The sequence below is a fragment of the Canis lupus genome, chromosome 21 (genome assembly GCF_003254725.2).
Source record: "Canis lupus dingo isolate Sandy chromosome 21, ASM325472v2, whole genome shotgun sequence".
Classification (NCBI taxonomy): domain Eukaryota; kingdom Metazoa; phylum Chordata; class Mammalia; order Carnivora; family Canidae; genus Canis; species Canis lupus.
This window is the reverse complement of record NC_064263.1, coordinates 29,023,085-29,041,349: the sequence shown is the minus strand read 5'-3', so window position 1 is coordinate 29,041,349 and position 18,265 is coordinate 29,023,085. Positions and strand designations below refer to the sequence as shown.

Sequence of the window (18,265 nt, the reverse complement as noted above, 5' to 3'; positions counted from 1 at the left end):
GAAAAATGAAAAAAAAAGGTAAGACTAGGCAGTTATACAAAACATTTATTAGCTAAAATTTAAAGAAAATTATAATTGTTTAATCAAGTTATTTTATTTCTTAACACAAAATAAGGATACTAATGTTGAAAGTAAGCTAATGTGTATTCTTAAAATCATTTATTTTAGTCACACTGAGAGGGAGCCAAAAAATGAATAGATACCTACCTACTGGATCCCTGCTTATGTGCTAGAAAACATTCTGTTGGTTAATTTTCACAATTCTACATCAGGTATATTTCTTTTCCTTTTTCTTTCTTTCTTTCTTTCTTTCTTTCTTTCTTTCTTTCTTTCTTTCTTTCTTCTTCTTCTTTCTTCTTTTCTCTTTTTTTCAAATGAGAAAACTTAATCCCATAGAATTTCATGAGACACTGACACAGCTTATATTTTTTAGGAGCAAATATTTATGAATAAATAGAGACTCAGGGGCACCTGGTTGCTCAGTTAGTTAATAACCTGACTCTTGATTTTAACTCAGGTCATGAACTCAGGTTGTAGAACTGGGCAAGCAGCCCAGTTTCAACCCTCCTTTATATAGTGAAGAGAGCACTGGTAATTTCACCAGAGGATCAGAAACACTATATATTTACAAGTACAAGAAGCAAATGGATCAGCCCTCCTAGATCCCTGTGGCTTTAAGATCGTAAAGTGATTGTGAAATTGAGCCCCATGTTGGTCTTGGTACTCCGTGGGAAGTCTACTTGGGAATTTCTCTCTCCCTTTCCCTCTGCCTCTATCCCTGCTCAAACTCTTTCTCTCTTTCTCTCAAATAAATAGATCTTTTTTTTAAAAAATGAAAAAAAAAATTGAAACACTTATATGTTAATATTTAATGAATTTATTTTCTCACAATAATCCTAAGTATGGTGCAGTTTTTACATCAAGATGATTTTAAGAAAATAAACACAGCATTTATGTACATTATTCAAGGTTACTTTACATTGTCCAGACACTCTAGACACAAAACTCTTAATTACTATTTTTGATATATTCTCCTGAACGAAGGGTGTTCAAATGGAGAGAAGGAAGGCAGCAAAGAAAAGATGGTGAGAATGGTGCAGATAAGCTCAGTGCATCAGCTGCACCCAAGGCAAGAGGCACTACAAAGAAATGAGTAGGGATGTAAGAAGGTTCAAGAGCTTGGCGAGCAGAGTCATGATGGGGTCATTCCATTTCATGGGGCTGAAATATGGAAAAGCTTCCTGAGAAGAGGAAAATGAAAAGAACGTATAGATGAGAAACCCATGGTTTGTGACATTGAAAAATAAGACAATGCCAGCCTCATAGTCTAGGAAAACCTATGGAGAATGACAGGCAGGGTCAGGATTAAGATGAGGAGATCAGAGAAGGATGACTCCTCAAAAGCATTATAAAGTTGATTCATCACCGTTTAATTCAGTGGTCATATTTGGTTGAAACCTAGAGTAACTATGTTGATAATTTTAATCATGTCTAACATGAAATTTCATAATGTATTCTGGGCATTTTCCATCTTATACCTCCAGGATCTACCTCCCAGTAATGTTTCCCCAATCCAATGACCAGGGAGCCAAGGACACCATAACTGCTATTATATGCATTATCTAGTTTCCAATGAAACACATATCTCATTTGTCTTTGATCTGTAGAAATAGCATATGTTGTTATTTTTGGCATTATCTGGAGTCATATGAGCTGCAGAAAAATTAGGGCTGGGTGAGACATGTGACATAGCTTTATTTGTGACACTGTAAAAGGGATATTAGGAATAATTGGAGTGGGAACTGGGAATAATTATATTCTGTTCCTGGGGAGAGGTGTAACACTGCAGAAGCAAAATATGTATGTATGTGTTGGAAGAGAAAACACAAGTGTGGGAACAGGAGACTACTAAGAATGAAAAATTCTGAAAGGTGATTAGAACAGTTTAGCTTAATTATACTGATTTCTCCTTCCCTCAGTAGTGCTACGTGTGTCAGCTCTCAAATAAAAAATAAAAAATAAATAAATAAAATAAAAAAAAACAACACTCACAGTCACCCACTTGCTCCAGGGCTCTTCACCTCTAATCGCTTGTATTATCCCTTTCAGATTAGAAACTCAGAACACTTTCTTTCATTCCTTGAGAAAAGTTTTGGTTTCTTCAGCTCAAGTTCTCACTCCTAAGCATGACAAAAAATGAACCTTACACTTTTGACTCTTTGTTCGTTCCAAAATGACTGACTTCCTATTCACCCCATTGAAGAGCTTGAATCCTTCTCCCTGGAGATCCCGAGAAAAAAAAAGAGCAGACTCCTGACCCTGAATCCGGGAGAAAAGTGTTCATGTCCACCTTCCCAGTTAGCCTCTGTGTGACCTTAGAAATGTCTTAACCTAAAAAAAAAAAAAAAAAAAAATAATAATAATAATAATAATAATAATAATAATAAATAAATAAATAAATGTCTTAACCTTTCAGAGACACATTTCTTTCTTCCAAAATTAAATCATGAACATCTCCCTCTCTATCTCCTAGAAATTATATGAAATAATGGATATAACAAAACAAAACTATAGTACCTTGAAAAAACTTAATGGGTGAAAAAGTCACTGCATGGATGTCGGTTCCCAGGGCAGATGATCAGAAAGTGAGGTTGCAGAACCTGACTCCTGGGTGTTTGAAACATATCAAGTGTGGGAATATTGTCTGGGAAGGACCAAGATCTTTAAACTCTGCTCCCTAGCAGGAAATCCCTCAGAATAACATCTGAGCTTTCAGGTTCTCTGGAAACATTTGCAGACACTTAGAACAGAAGACATGAACATCAAAATAAAGATGACCAGAATTTCATGTGTTAGGAAAAAGCTTGATACTGTCAGGTAGGTGTGCAAATTTAGATGCTATCTTTCCATTCTGGCTTCTAAAGTGTGTGACCAAGATGGATCACTGTGTGTCCTAGGGCCAAAATATTCCATGAGATATGAGTCTGTGTTTGGAAATCTAAACAGAGCCATATAGAAGGTCCCTATATATCTCTTAAATATAAAGGAGCTGTCTCCAATTCCTAAACCTGTGCTTGACAGGTTTAGAAGACATGACCTTCCCACAAAAAGCCAACACCTATGGAATATGAGAGCCTGAGTTAGACACAGGCATGGAGGGTGAATAAAATTTATGATGTCACAGGTGTCTGCCACCCCTTAACCCCAGAGTACTGCTACTGACCCAAACTGTGTGACTTTCCACCATCTACATTCTGTCCCACAGAACTTGGTCCATTCCCAATAGTTTCAGAATACTCAAACCATGATTTGTGAGCAGAAGTTTAGCGTAAAACTATTCCCAAATTGTCCTGCCCTGAGATGTTTTATTCCAATTGATCACCATAGAACTCTAATGACTTTAAACTTCTTTTCACTGCACAAAAGGATCATCTCTGATGCCCCACACGTACCTTTCTGTGATGTGGTTCACATCCTAGGAAGAAAAGGGAAGACATGAGTCAAGAAGCTATAGACTCGGGTATCCCTGGGTGGCTCAGCGGTTTGGCGCCTGCCTTTGGCCCAGGGCGCGATCCTGGAGTTCTCGGCTCAAGTCCCGCGTCCGGCTCCCGGCATGGAGCCTCCTCTTGTGTCTCTGCCTCTCTCTCTCTCTGTCTCTCTCTTTCTCTGTCTATCATGAATAAATAAATCTTAAAAAAAAAAGAAAGAGGCTATGACTCTCCTCACTTACAAAGCTTCATCGCATCCCCACCAACCGTCGTGGTAGGAGTAAAGATGGTCCCAATGTGAGAGCAAGTAAGTACAAATAAGGCCAGGCTAACCATCCCGAAAACTCATGTGAGGTTATCAGATTTCCTGAAAGGTAGAAACTGCTTTGAGCCTTGTAGAAGTAAAAGCATGAAGCTCCTACTATCTGGAGATGAGGCATATTTATGAGGAAAACGAGTATCATCATTTTTTCCTAAATGAATGAGATGGTTTGAATAATGCAAAAGTTCTTTCATTTATTCAATAGAAACAAAGTGATATACTATTATCTGCCAAACATCAGGAGAGGATTTGGAGAATCAAAGATGAGTAGATAATCATAATATCCCTCAAGAAATTTACATGGCTTTGCTGAGGATTCAAGAAAATATATTAAAGTAGGGTTTTTTCAAGTCTCTCCTCATTTTGCACACTATCTACAAATGATCTAGTTCACTCCCTTAAATTCAACAGACACATATGTGCATTTGATTTCCAACTCCTCATTTTAACTCAGTTTTGTCTCTTAAATGCAGGTTAATACATTCAGTAGTAAAGAAGCCATAGGACCTAGTAAGTCAGGATGTCTAATATGTAACTTATCACTTACCAATCAAGTCATTTTCTTTCTTATACTCCATTGTTCATAATGTTAGCAATACCCACTCAGTCACTATCCCAAAACTATATTTTTTACCTGCACTTTAGTCTCTACCAAGCAATTTAGTCCAATTCATTTTTTGTTATTTTTATTTTTTTAAGTTGTTATTTAAAATTCTAGTTAGTTAACATACAGTATAATATTAGTACAGTTTAGTACACATTCTTAATAGTTCTTAACCATCTGATTTTCTTTATCCTCACAGGTATTATTTTGTTATTTGAACAAATATCTACCAATACATTTGATTTCCTTTACATCAGACTTACTTCTTTCATGTCACCAAAAACTAGGCCGGGAGGTGGATCTATAAGGGCAACAAACAAACAAACAAAACAAAACAAAACAAAACCTCACAAGGTCTTGCTGTCTGTATTAGAGCTTTTATGTTGTATATGACAAAAACCAAAACTAGATTAAGTAGAAAAAAGCGTTTAGGGACAGTTATAATTTTAATCAAAGGTTATTTTTGAACCTCAAACACTGTCATCAGGATCTGGTCTATGTCCTTCTCCAAATTTCATTTATTTCCACTATATTCACTTTATTCTCAGTTCATGAAGGAAACATGAGTCTCTTGATATAAACTCCAGAAGAAAAGAGAATTTCTCTTCCCAGTTAAAACAAAACAAAACAGAAAACAAAAACCAAAGCACTCTTATGCCTGCATGGCATTGCTATGCATTGGATCAGGTGCCCATATTAAAGTATCGCTGCATTGTAGCTGGAAGGAAATGAAGCAATGTTGGAAGAAAGTTTCTCTATCTTACTCTAGTTAACTTGGTATTAATCTAAATAGAACCTAATAGGGTAAGATGCATAGGGTCATCACTCAAACAACCCCTAGGGGGGAAAAAAAAAACCTAAAAAAAAGCAAAACAAACAAAAAAAGAAAGAAAGAAAGAAAGAGAAAGAAAGAAAGAAAGAAAGAAAGAAAGAAAGAAAGAAAGAAAGAAAGAAAGAAAGAAAACACACAGAAATAGGAAAACTTAACACTTTATATTAGAAATATTTGTTTAGGTTGCTGCGCCGCCACCGCCCGAACCATGGTCCGCGCTGCACTTGGGCTCTCAGCCGCCGCCCCGCCCCGCAATCGCTGGCTTCTCTTCCTCCTTTTCTTTTTTTTTTTTATGTTTTTTTTTAATAAATTGATTTTTTATTGGTGTTCAATTTACCAACATACAGAATAACACCCAGTGCCCGCGGGGCAGCCCAACCTGAGGAAGCGAGCCTGTTCCCTGGCCCGCTGCCGCCCCGGCGCCCGGCCAACCCTCGTTCAGAAGAGAGGTTTTAAGATCAAAGATGGGAAAATCGGAGAAAATTGCCATTCGCCACGGCCAGCTTGTTCATGGTATACACTTGTGTGAACAACCAAAGATAAACAGACAGAAAAGCAAATATAACTTACCATTAGCCGAGATCACCTCTGCAAAAAGAAATGGAAATAACTTTTGGCAGGATTCTGTTTCATCCGCTTTAATTCAGAAGCAGGAAAAAAAAAAGCCTTTTAAAAACACTGAGAATATTAAAAATATGCATTTGAAGAAATCAGCATTTCTAACTGAAGTGAGCCAAAAGGAAAAGTGTGCTGGGGCAAAGTTTAGTGATCCACCTTCTCCCAGTGTTCTTCCAAAGCCTCCTAGTCACTGGATGGGAAGCACTACTGAAAATTCCAACCAAAATAGGGAGTTGATGGCGGTATACTTAAAAACTCTCCTAAAAGTTCAAACTTAGATCTCAGATTGCAATGTCTGTCAGTTTCCAAAATCTCTGGACTCTTGAAAAGAGAATTGGTACAGAAATGAAAATTTGCCTTGTAACTTACAAGTGCAAAAGATGAGTTGAAAAAATTACAACCAACAACTTGTATTATATTTTATATTTTGTAAATACTGTATACCATGTATTATGTGTATATTGTTCATACTTGAGACGTACATTATAGTTTTGTTATGAAAGTATGTATTTTGCCCTGCCGAACGGTAGGTGTTTTGTATACATACGATGGAGAAATTTTAAGTGTGCTAAGGCATATGGAAGACCGATTTATTTGCACAAGGTACTGAGATTTTTTTTAAAGGAACAGCTATCTCAAGGTGAAGATCTAAATGTGAACAGTTTACTAATGCACTACTGAAGTTTAAATCTGTGGCACAATCATTGTAAACATGGGGTTTGTCTATATTTCTCTAAATTGATTTCTGCCTTCTAATCTGTAATTACTGGAAAACTATTCCCATTTTTACCAAACTTAATTTCTGGTTTTTGGTTTATTCATTCAAATTTAAGATACCTCTAATTTTAATGCCAATAAAATTGGTTGTACTCAAATTTTTAAATAATAAAGTAATTTGGCCCCCCCCTTTTAAAAAGAAAAGAAATATTTGTTTAACTCAAACAAGGCAAGTTAAGGAGAAAAGACAATGAAAACTGCAGGCAACATATGGAAAAAAAGCAATATGATAAATATGATAAATGTAAATACAGCCACATCAACAATTATGCTACATGTTACTGTCTTATTACCCCTATTAAAAAGCAATGATCATTGGACTAGATAAAAGGCAAGATTCAACTGTTGCTATCTACAAGAGACATATTTTGGATCCAGAGACACAAATACAGGAAAGGAAAAAGATAGAAAAATATACACCGTGCAAGCAGTAATCATAAAAAAGCTTGTGTCTATATTAATATTAGACAAAATAGACTTTATGACAATAAATATTATGAGAGAATGAGAGGGAAATTTCAGAATGATAAAAGGTTCAGTAGATCAAGAAGGGATATAACAATTATAAATGTAAATTTACTCAACAGCAGAGTTTCAAAATACACAAAGCAAAATTGAAAGGAATAAAAAGAAAAATAGACAATTTAGTAGCTCACTCTCAATAATTGATAAAATAGCTTGTATGAACATCATCAAAGATACAGAAGACATAGATGATATTATTAACCAATTTGATCTAACTAATAATAATAATCTAACTAATAATAATAACTAATAATAATCTAACTAATAAACCATTTTATCTAATAAATGAAGAATACACATTCTTCTCAAATTTGCATAGAAAAATTTTCTGGACATACAATATTATAGTCCATAAAACAATTATCAATACATTTAAATAGTGAAATAATAAAATATGTGTTTTCTGATTACAAAGAAATTAAATTTTAAATCCACAGCAGAGAAGCCTGGGTGGCTCAGTGGTTGAGTGTCTGCCTTCAGCTCAGGGCATGATCCTGGGGTCTGGGATTGAGTACTGCATCGGATCCCTGCAGAGAGCCCACTTCTCCCTCTGCCTATGTCTCTGCCTCTCTCTCTGTGTCTCTCATGAACAAATAAATAAAATTAAAAAAAAAAAAAAAAGAAATCCACAGAAGAAAATATAAGAAATCAAGTGTTGTTAAATTAAGCTGCACGCTTTCTAAGTATTTACCCAAAGAATACAAAAATACTAATTCAAAGGGATACATGCACCCCAATGTTTCCAGTAGCATTATCTGCAATGGCCAAGTTAAGAAACAGCACAAGTGTCCTTCAACTGATGAATGATAAAGAAGATGTAGTATATATCTCACTCACACACACACACACACACACACACACACACACACCATGGAATATTAGTCATAAAAAAAGAATAGAGCTAGAGAGTATTATGCTAAGTGAAATAAGTCAGTCAAAGAAAGGCAAATATCATGATTTCACTCATGTAGAATTTAAGAAAAAAATGAGCAAAGGGGAATAAAAGAGGCAAATCAAGAAACAGACTCTTAATTATAGAGAACAAACTAGTGGTTATCAGAGAGGAGGTGAATGGGGGATAGAATAAATAGGTGATGGGGATTAAGGAGTGTGATGAGCACTAGATGTTGTATGGAAGTTTTGAATCACTATATTGTACACCTGAAACTAATATGACACTGTATGTTAATTAACCGGAATTTAAATAAAAACATTTTTATAAAATAGATAAAAGCACACTTTCAAATATTCCCAAGGGTTAACCAAAAAAAAAAAAAAAAAAAAAGAATCACAAAAGAAACTGGAAAATAAGTAGAACTAAATGAAAATAACAACTAATCAATCAAAATATATGGAATATACCTAAATCATTGCATTTATATCATTAAATACTATATCAGAAAAGATCACCTCAAATAAATAATTAAAGTTTTCACTTTAAGAAACTAGACAAAGAATGGCAAATTAAACCCAATACACACACACACACACACATACACACACACTCATGTTCATATATGCATACATACACACACTTGTGTTCATGCATGCACACACATTCATGTTCATCCATGCACAAATTCATGTTCATGTGTGCAGTCACACTTATACAAAGGAAACAATGAAGATGAGAGCAGACACAAATGATATAGAAAGATTTAAAAAGTTGATGAAATAATAAAGTTTGTTCTTGAAGAAAATCAATAAAATTGACCAAAGACAACTGAACTGTCCAAGAAAAAAAAAAAAGAGAGAGAGAAAAAGCACATCACCAAAACCAGGTATAAAAGAGTGGACATTACTGTGTGTGCTGTAGAAATCAGAGGGATTATAAAGGATTATTGTGACTACCTTATATCTACAAATGAGACAACTTGGAGTGGACAAATCCCTACAAAGACATTTATTATCAAAACCTGACTTAAGGGGTACCTCAGTGGCTCAGTCAGTTAAGTCTACCTTTGGCTTGGGTCATGGGCCAGGGATCCTGGGATCAAGCCCTGCATTGGGGTCCCTGTTCGAGGGGAGCCTGCTTCTCCCTCACCTCCCCATTTGTGCTCAATCTCTCAAAATCTTTAAAAAGCAAAAAACAAAACAAACAAACAAACAAAAAACAAACAACAACAAAAAACCGCACCTGACTTAAGAATGGTAAAAAATGTAAATAAACCTAATACATATTTTTAAAAAGTATTTTAAACCTTTTGAAAAAGAAAAGCCTAGAATGAGATAGTTCTACTGGCAAATTCTATTGAATATTTAAAGAATAAGTAATACTAGTCCTTCACAATTTGTTTTTTGTTTGTTTGTTTTTCAGAAAATGGAAAAAGAGGAAGAAAAAAAACCTTAGTTTATCCTATGAGGGAAAAAAAAAAGTCTTAGAATGTGAAGTTCATCTATCTGTGACCAAGCTGAATCATGAAGAGGAACCTGGTAGTCTTTAGCACTAGGTCACTGTTCATAGAGGCCTCTAGACTCTCCCTGGATGCAATGCAAATTCTCGCCACAATCAGATCTCTGTACTGCACTTGATGAAAAAAAAATATGAGATTGTCCCTTGTTATTTATCCTTATAACCTCTGACATAGATACAGGAAAGAGGCACCGCAAGGCCAAGGGAAACTTAGTGTCATCACCAGGAAGAGCAAAGCACCATGGGAGAGGAGAGAAGGAAACTTGGTCTTCATTTTTCTCAAATCCTAGATGTTGGGGCTTTTTCTGGAGTCTTACATGCTGCATGTTTACTGTTGACCCTTGAAGCTGATGCTCCAGAACCGAGATCAGGTCTCTTACATCTGGCTTTGCTGGACCAGCTCATCACCAATGCATGATGTACCCTGGGTATTGAGAACAGCATTCTCCTGGCACTGCAGCTTCTGCACCATCCTCAGTTCCTCATGCTCCAGGATAGTCTTTAGTTTTTTAAACTGTGCCTAGACAAGCCTTTTCTCATTTTGCATTTGATTCTTTGGAATGAGAAAGAGAGAGAGATACTCAGGCTATCAGGCAGAGACTGAGAGCTAGAAAGAGAACTATTTTCCTTGAAAAGTTCTCAAAGGGAAATGAGAGAGAAGCAAGGGAGCAACTTGTGGGGAAGCTAACTCTTCCTTTTTTTTTTTTTTTTTTTCTCCATCGCATTTCAAAATAATGGCTTCAAGTTTGCATTATTGAGGCCAACCCTGACCCAGATAGGATCCTTGGGTGTATGTGGCTCAGCTTTCACACAGCTTTCCAGGACAACCAAGTCTCCTTGCTTTATTCCTGACCCCTATCCCCTCACCCTCAGCTGAAAGTTGAGCAATGCAGACAGAACCATGAGTCATTGCTAATTGTCTTTCCCTCAGAAGAGAAAAGACTCAAAATCACATCAGGAATGTAACATAAAATTTACTAGCCACCCTCTATGCGAATATCTCCCTCTCAACATCTGTTCATTTATAACATGTTCACTTTTCAGCCTTCACCTTTATTGGGGAAAGGATAAAAGAAGAGGACTAACCAAATGACCTCTGGACATATCGACTCTCAGGGAACAAAAAGGAAGGGAGCTCCTGTGACTAACACTCAAGGTCCCGTCTATGTTTTTATCTAACTCCCTCAGTAGGTATCTCCTCCTACCTTGCAGAAAGTATTCTCTTCTCTGATGACAGCTTCCAACATCTCAGCTTCCTGCTACTTCTTCCTCAGTTTCTGCAGAGCCGCTTGGAGTTTCTCTTATGAGAGAAGAGTTACACCAGAGTCAAGCTGTGAGATTTTTCAGCAACAGCACAGAGAATAAATGGGGAAGATATCAGGCCAATCTCCAAAGAGACTAAAGTTTACAGAATCAGTGAGAACAGCAGTTAGAATCCACGACTTGGAGGAAAACTTAACATGGTGAATGTGTTAAGACTTGGGCAATAGATGTCATCATCCCCTCATTAAAAGAGAACTGATTCTCTTTGTACTATTAGAACAAACCAAATCCTGCAGCAAAGAAGGAACTTACATCTCAATATACCCTCCTGTTCAACAGGGTAATGAGGGCGTTACTTGGACACTAAGTCTTCACTGGTCTAGCATAAGGTACAAAACTATCTACTTTTGGCTAAATCTTTATCCTTTTGTAATTTAATGGAATGTGCAAAAAGTTTCTTCAGGCCAAGAAAAATGTTCTTCAGGCCTTGGAAGGCGAGGATAGAAGGAAAAGACATCACAGGCCTCGAGTCTATGATGACAAGGTAATTAAAGTTGGATGCAAAGTGGAGATATCTCCTCAAATACCATTTTCTGCCCTATATTCGCTCCATCCTGGTCTCTTACCTGGTACTCCTGGGCAACTTTCTCCATTGGGACCATGTGGAGACCATGGTGCTCCTGAGACCACTCACAAAGCCAGCAAATGACTTTCCCATCCTCCTTACAGAAGAACAAGAGTTTCTCTTTGTGGTGCTCACAGAGATTTCTCTTCTGGCCCTCCTCAGGGCTCACCTTGGGCTCTCTGAGCCACTCTACTATGTCGACCACATGCCAGTTAGGCCGCAGGTCCGCAGCACAGTAACTGATGCAGCATACAGGGAAATTTCTGTTCTTCCCTCCTTGGCTTGGCATGGACTCCTTGTTGTCTGCAGTAAAGCAGGCTTTACAGAAGCTGTGGCCACATTCCAGGCTCGGTGGTTATCTCAGGAGGACCAGGCAGATGGAGCAGATCACCTCCCCCTCTATGTTAGGAATTTAAAAGCCATAGAAGTTACTCCCTTGCTCCTATCTTTCCTGACATCTGTGGTTCCCCTTGCTCACAAATCCCTACACAATCGGGAAGGTTAAAAGGGGGCAGAGTTGGAAAGGTAAGAATAAAATTATACTAATTGTGTAGAAATCAAGGACAAACCCAAATTATAATATTGAAGGACAAAAAAAAAAAAGGTAGAGAAATAAGGAATGGAGCTTGGGGACCTGGTAAAAAGGACTTTTCTTACTCATTTCAAACAAATTCCTCCTGGTTCACATGACATGACAAATTCCATCTCTGTCCGCAATGAATGTCATTTTCCTTTCCTTTTACTAAACAAAAAGATGACCTGAGGCCGTTTTTACCAAGATCCTTGTGTGACCTACCATCTATCCTGCTTTTTCTTTGCCATCCCAAAAACACACCCTCGCTGCAAAAAGCACCACTCATTTGGGCCTTTATATCTGTTCTTCACTCAACGTGAAATACTACCCCTGACATCGGTGTGACTCACTCCTATACTTCAGTTAACTCTCATCTTACTTGTTTTCTTATCAAAAACTCTTGCTCTAACTTACTTATAAATGTGACCATTGTCATCATTTGCTATAAGTTTGCAATAATTTATCCTATTACCATGACATAATATATGACAATGTTTGTGTACATGGTAAAAGAAAACCCTTCACCATATGTGTGAATAGAGATAGTAAGTGACTTACAAAGATCAATTATCTTCAATACAGAGTTGGGATCAACTTACTGTATTTAAGGTCCTCCTCTAGAGGTCTGTCTCCTGACACTGAGTTAATCAAAGACAAACAGAGATAACTTCCTGGACCCAACTAACACCCAAGCAATGTGAGATGTGGGAATGAAGAGATCCAGATCAACTGAGAGGTTCTGGGAAGTCTTGTGGTTGTACTTAGTGAGATTTTACCTTGGCCAGGAAATATGCCAAGGATGTTAATAAGAGCATAAAATTGTATGTGTACATGGTAAAGAGGGGGATCATTTAAACTCAGAGAATGGTATATACTCATAGGATTGTACAAATTAGGCACCTGAAAAAATATAAATATGGATGAAATGTCAGTCTTAAGAATAAAATCTCAAATATTAGGCAAGATTATTCAACTAATTACCTTTAATGATGAATTATATGCTAGCAACCTAATATCCATAAACACAAAAATGAGTCTAAACTTAGGACTTAAACCCAAATGAGCAAGGGGAAAGAGAGAGAGACCAAGAAACAGACTCCTAACTATAGAGAACAAGCTGCTGGTTATGGGGGAGGGGAGGGAATGGGTGAGATAGGTGATAAGGTTGAAGGAATATACTAGTCGACAAGCACCAAGTGACACTTGAAAGTGTTGAATCACTATATTATACACTTGAAACTACTATAATTCTATATGTTAACTATATTAGAATTAATTTTTTTAAAAAAAGAGGGTTTAAATGGCTACACTTGACATTCACCTGGAAAGAAATAGTAAATTAAATAATAGAACACACACACATTCACACACAGATATACACACCACAAAAGCAAATGTGGAAAACATTACTAGGGAGGCATACATGCTCTTGAGAAATCAAATAATGGGGCAAATAAAGTGTTATCCAAGAATTCTAACTTGAAAACCGAAAGGTCGAACTGAAAGCTGAAGAAAATGAAGGAAAGATGGGGTGAGACAGAATTCAAAATGTATTAGGTAAAATAAGTGATCTGGTCATGGAGACATGTCACCTTGCATGAGTTTTAAAATACCAGTGTGGCTGGTGTGCAGAAAACTGCTAGGCCTTTGGCATCACATGAGCCTGCAGTGACCGTAAAATGTGACACTTCCCAAATTATGCAACATTAAAGGAATCTTTTCCAGGAGCAGGGAGAAATTACCAATGCTCTCTCATCAAAGAGCAAGGAGATAATTAGCTCTGCACTTGGGCTGTGAAATGTTACATGCATCCAAAGTGCAGAACTGGGAAGGTCAGTTGGGATACATGCACACTTGCCCAGGGGAGGAGGATGATAGCCCAAGGGACACGGTGATGAAGGAGTTGGAGGCACCAGAGAAGAGTGAGAGACAAGATGAGGTAAAGGATAGGGTTGGGACCTGGAAACAAAGGACTTGCATCAGGCTTGGGCTCTCCCTTCTCATAAACGCATTCTTGGCTTACTCTTTCAGTAGGTCATTGCTTATCTGTTTTTCTGGGAAATCTACCAGGTTACACTAAAGTGGAAGGTCAGCTGCCTGGCAAGGCCACAGTATTGAAAGTAAAACCCGCTTGATATGTAAAGTGCTTTTGGACTAGGAGACTTGATATAGACCTTAAAAGCAAGTTCATAAGCAAAGACTCCGTTTCCATAAGGGGACTGTGAATTGGATGGCAACTCTGTCTTCTTTTAGCCCCGGGAAGCTGTATTCACAGGATTTCACTGGGTAATCAGTCCTTTATAGCACAAGGCTTATCAATGGTAGGTTCATGCACATCCACCTAGTCTGGTTTCTTAAGAAGCTGAGATGCCAAGGATAATGGACCTGGTATATCCCTGTATGGACCATGACTGAAAGCTCATCTGAAGCAGCCATACCAGCATGCTGTATCTCCTCACCTCTATTCCCCAGCTAAGCTACATGAACCTGGCAGTATATGTCTCATCAGATTGCATGATGGAGATGGTGATCCAAACTGGAAACTACTGATGGTGGTCAATCACAGGGGTATCACAGATTGGTACAAGGACATTCGTTCTCTCACCTGAACTCAGTATGGTCCTGTGGCCAGAGTCTATATTCACGGCTTCTGTTAGGAGCTCCAGGCACATGAGGGCATGTGAAAGCAAAAACAAAAACCATAAAGGGAAGATCTCAGTATATATTAAGGTTGCCAGAGTTTGATGATCAAAGAAAGATCTCCAGTATGAGACAACCAGTAAGGCTGCCTTTGCTCCACATAAGGAGGGAAAAGCTATCGAGGCAGCATGGAGATAAATTTAAATCTACCAAAATGGTCCACTTAGGCCATATTCATCCTGAATAAAGGGAACCTGACAAGAATGAGGCTGACATGCATTGCAAATGTAATCCAGCTAATGGTACAGGTACTGAAAATAGTTCAAAGACCATATGAAGTAAGCTCGCAGCTGCAGAGACTGTGGGTCACACAAGGCTCTGATGAACAGCAGGCTCAGAAGTAGACATTATATCAGGGATAGATAGTATATAATCTCTACCTATTATATGATAATATCTATCCCTGTTTATGACTCAAACTATGATACAGACATGGGATGAGGACTCCAATTATTTCTCATTTCACTCAAGATCCAACCAATGCAGAGAAGCATCAAGAAACTTCTACAGGAAGGAGCAGCAGGGCATGCATTCAGCTATGGGGTTATGGGATTTATTTTCACAGTGGGGCTATAAGGAGCCAATATCAAAGCATCTGCCGTCACAATAGGCACAGGAGGAGGAATCGGCAAAGAGGAGCTGGAGTCCCCACACATGGAGGATGACCACACTGCTGCCTAAGCTCTGACCAAGGTCTCCACAGCAATCAGGGAGATAGATATGGGAATATGAATGCTATCTGTCTGATACAACTCCCAGGTCAGCTGGCTGCCATAGATGTCAGATGACTCCGTCCGATTCTTGGGTCTTTTCCCAACATCTGAGATTGTAAGAATACAAACTCAGCATATCCCAGAGGTGACAGATAAAGACAATAAAAAAAGACACAAAAAGACCAAAACAAGGCAAAATTCCAGACAATGAGGATACACACAAAACTTTCTTCTTTTATGACTGAAAAACTGTTTCTCTAAGCATGATGAAGCCACAAATTACTGATGCTATATGGGAAAGAGTCACTTTTCTTAAAGAAAATGGGAAAAGAAAAAAAAAAAGAAAACGGGAAAAGGAAATTGTGTTGTTTCATTTGCCAGGTAATCATGTGATACTATTTAATACAAATTCCTTATAATACTAGCAAAGTGAAAACTGGAAAATAACAAATCAAATCTAAAACTCTATGATAATTGGTATGACAAAGGTATACTGTGAGTTCAGAAGACAGGTGCCAAACAGTGATGGATGGCTGAGAGGGATGCAAAGAATATGTAGCAGAGGTAAAATCTCCAAAGTCAGCTTTGATAAAGTGAGATTTCAACAGAGGAAGGGAAGTCAGGGTGAGAAAAGAGATCTGACCTGTGTCTTCCAGACCACCTGAGTAAGGATGGTGCAGCTGTACCTTCCATAGAAAGGGGAGAAGTAAACAGAGGCCCCTCTGCTCTAAATTTCCTTCCCTTCAGGTCTCAGGATTTTGTTAACTTAGTACTTCTTCTGTCATCTTTTTACATCATTAACACCAATTAAGTAACTGATGTTGTTTATTAACAGCTAGAAAAGATACCACATCTGGAAAGTGTCCTCCTTGCTCCTGATCTCTCAGGTGACCTGTTCCTGGGTGGTAGTTATGGCCCTGGGAGAAGGATGAGTAAGGTTAGTGATTCTCAAGGAACTTCTGGCCTGAGTGAATAGAAGGAGGCTGCAGGGCCTGCCAGTTGTCAGCCCATCAAGCTCCTAAGCACAAACAGGCCAAGATGATGAGAATTTATCTAGAATCATGCAGAAATGCTACAGTGTTACAGGATGGGCATTAAATGTTAGGATTTAAAGATATCTCTGCCTTTGCTCTTTCTGTGGAAAGAAGTAACTTTCTACCTCTGAAAAATAAAGGATTTTGGCTTGTTCTCAGCAAGGCGCAATTCAAAATTATAGAATGTAAAGGAAATCTCCAGGGTGGATTGAACCTGGAGAAATAATGGTCCTTCCATAAAAGAACAGTGTTTCAAGCCTTCAAACCTCCCTTTGACCTACAGGCACTGCCTCCCTCCCCCGCCCCCACACTTTCAGCAGGAAGCTTGCAAGTTGGGCTTGGCCCCCCTTCACAGCAGCTTCCTGACCACATGTTAAACTCACATCCAAAATTCAGTACTTCTCCCCACCTCTGCCCTCTGCAAACTATACCACACACCTCAGACACCAGGTGAGAAGTTGTGCCTCCTTGGAGAAGAGTAGAGGCAGGCTAGGGCTAGGGGCAGACATGGTCAGGATTCTCTCACCAACATGGGGCTGATCTCCACCAGATCCAGAGGTGCTGAGTGAAAATGAAAGTTAAATTCTCTGGGATGGGCAGGAAAAGAGGAGAAAGTTTGTGGACCACTGGGAGGCCTGTGCCTAGGACCCCAAGGAAGTGACATGGCTTTGTGTCTGGGTCATGTGAGCCAGTGGTTGCACTCATTCCTGTCTGTTCCACTCCTACAAGCTGCTCTCATGTCTGCTCAAGATAATCAGTCCTTTCGAGTAGTAGGCTTACTGGAGCACTATAATTTCACACACACACACCTTGCCTTTTTCCCTCCAAATGAGCTGTCATGAGGAGGGAAAAAACTTACCCCTTTTCCACAAAGAGGGCTCCACACTGAAGGCTAGTCTGAGGCAGACCTAGGGACATACTTTCTACTGTTCTTTGTCTACCTGCTAAGGTAAGTGAATCTGCCCAGTGTGTGTCCTATTAGATCTTACGAGAGGGAAGGCCTATGTACATCTTACATTACCCTCAGCAGTCAGTCATGTGCTATCATGGAATGGCAGCACAATGAGGCTGACCTTCAGAATATTTGGATTCAATATAGCCAAAATGACACTTTTGCTGAAGATGTTAGAAAGATGAAACCATGGGCAGTGTAAGTTGTTGGATAATGTGATCTAGTATTATTTAACATATAGTCTCAATTATCTTAGCATAATAAAAATGAAGCAGGAAAATAATTGTGAAGGTTACTTTTGTGTGTCAACTTGACAGGCCACAAGATGCCCAGATTAAACATTTCTAGGTCTGTGAGGTGGTTGTTTCGGATGACAATGGCATTTGAATCTGTGGACTCTGGATTGTCTTCCCCAGCATTGTTGGGCATCATCTGATTTGTTGAAGGCCTGAAAGGAAAGAGGAATTCATCCCTTTTCCTTCCTGCCTGCCTGCTTGAGCTGGGATATATAGGTCCTCTCCTGTCCTTGGAATTAGAATTTACAACACCACCTACCCCAGTTCTCCAGCCTTTGGTCTTGGACTGAATGACAACACCAGCTTTCTTGTGTCTCCTCTTTGCAGATGCCAGGTCCTGAAACTTCTCAGCCCCCATAATCATGTGAGTCAATTCCTTATAATAAATCTCCTTCATGTAGGTATATTTCTCTAGAGAACCCTGACTAACAATTCTCAAGTTCTGCATCAAGTGGCACAAGTGAACTGTGATAATGACAGTGATAATGAAACATGTGAATTATACAGTTTCAAAGGGTACATGCCAAAT

General features: G+C 38.4%; 1 long non-coding RNA gene across 2 annotated transcripts; it reads right to left on the bottom strand.

Moving 5' to 3' along the window:
• Window positions 1–1,735: 1,735 nt before the first annotated feature.
• LOC112667522 (uncharacterized) lies at window positions 1,736–12,179 on the bottom strand. Of its 2 annotated transcripts, XR_004807954.2 has the most exons (3): window positions 10,785–12,179; window positions 3,453–5,882; window positions 1,736–2,391 (listed from the first exon to the last, which is right to left on the bottom strand). It is a non-coding gene; the product is annotated as an uncharacterized LOC112667522 (long non-coding RNA). The 2 variants fall into 2 exon arrangements; XR_007404695.1 differs by lacking the exon at window positions 10,785–12,179 and having other exon boundaries at window positions 3,453–7,113.
• Window positions 12,180–18,265: the final 6,086 nt, after the last annotated feature.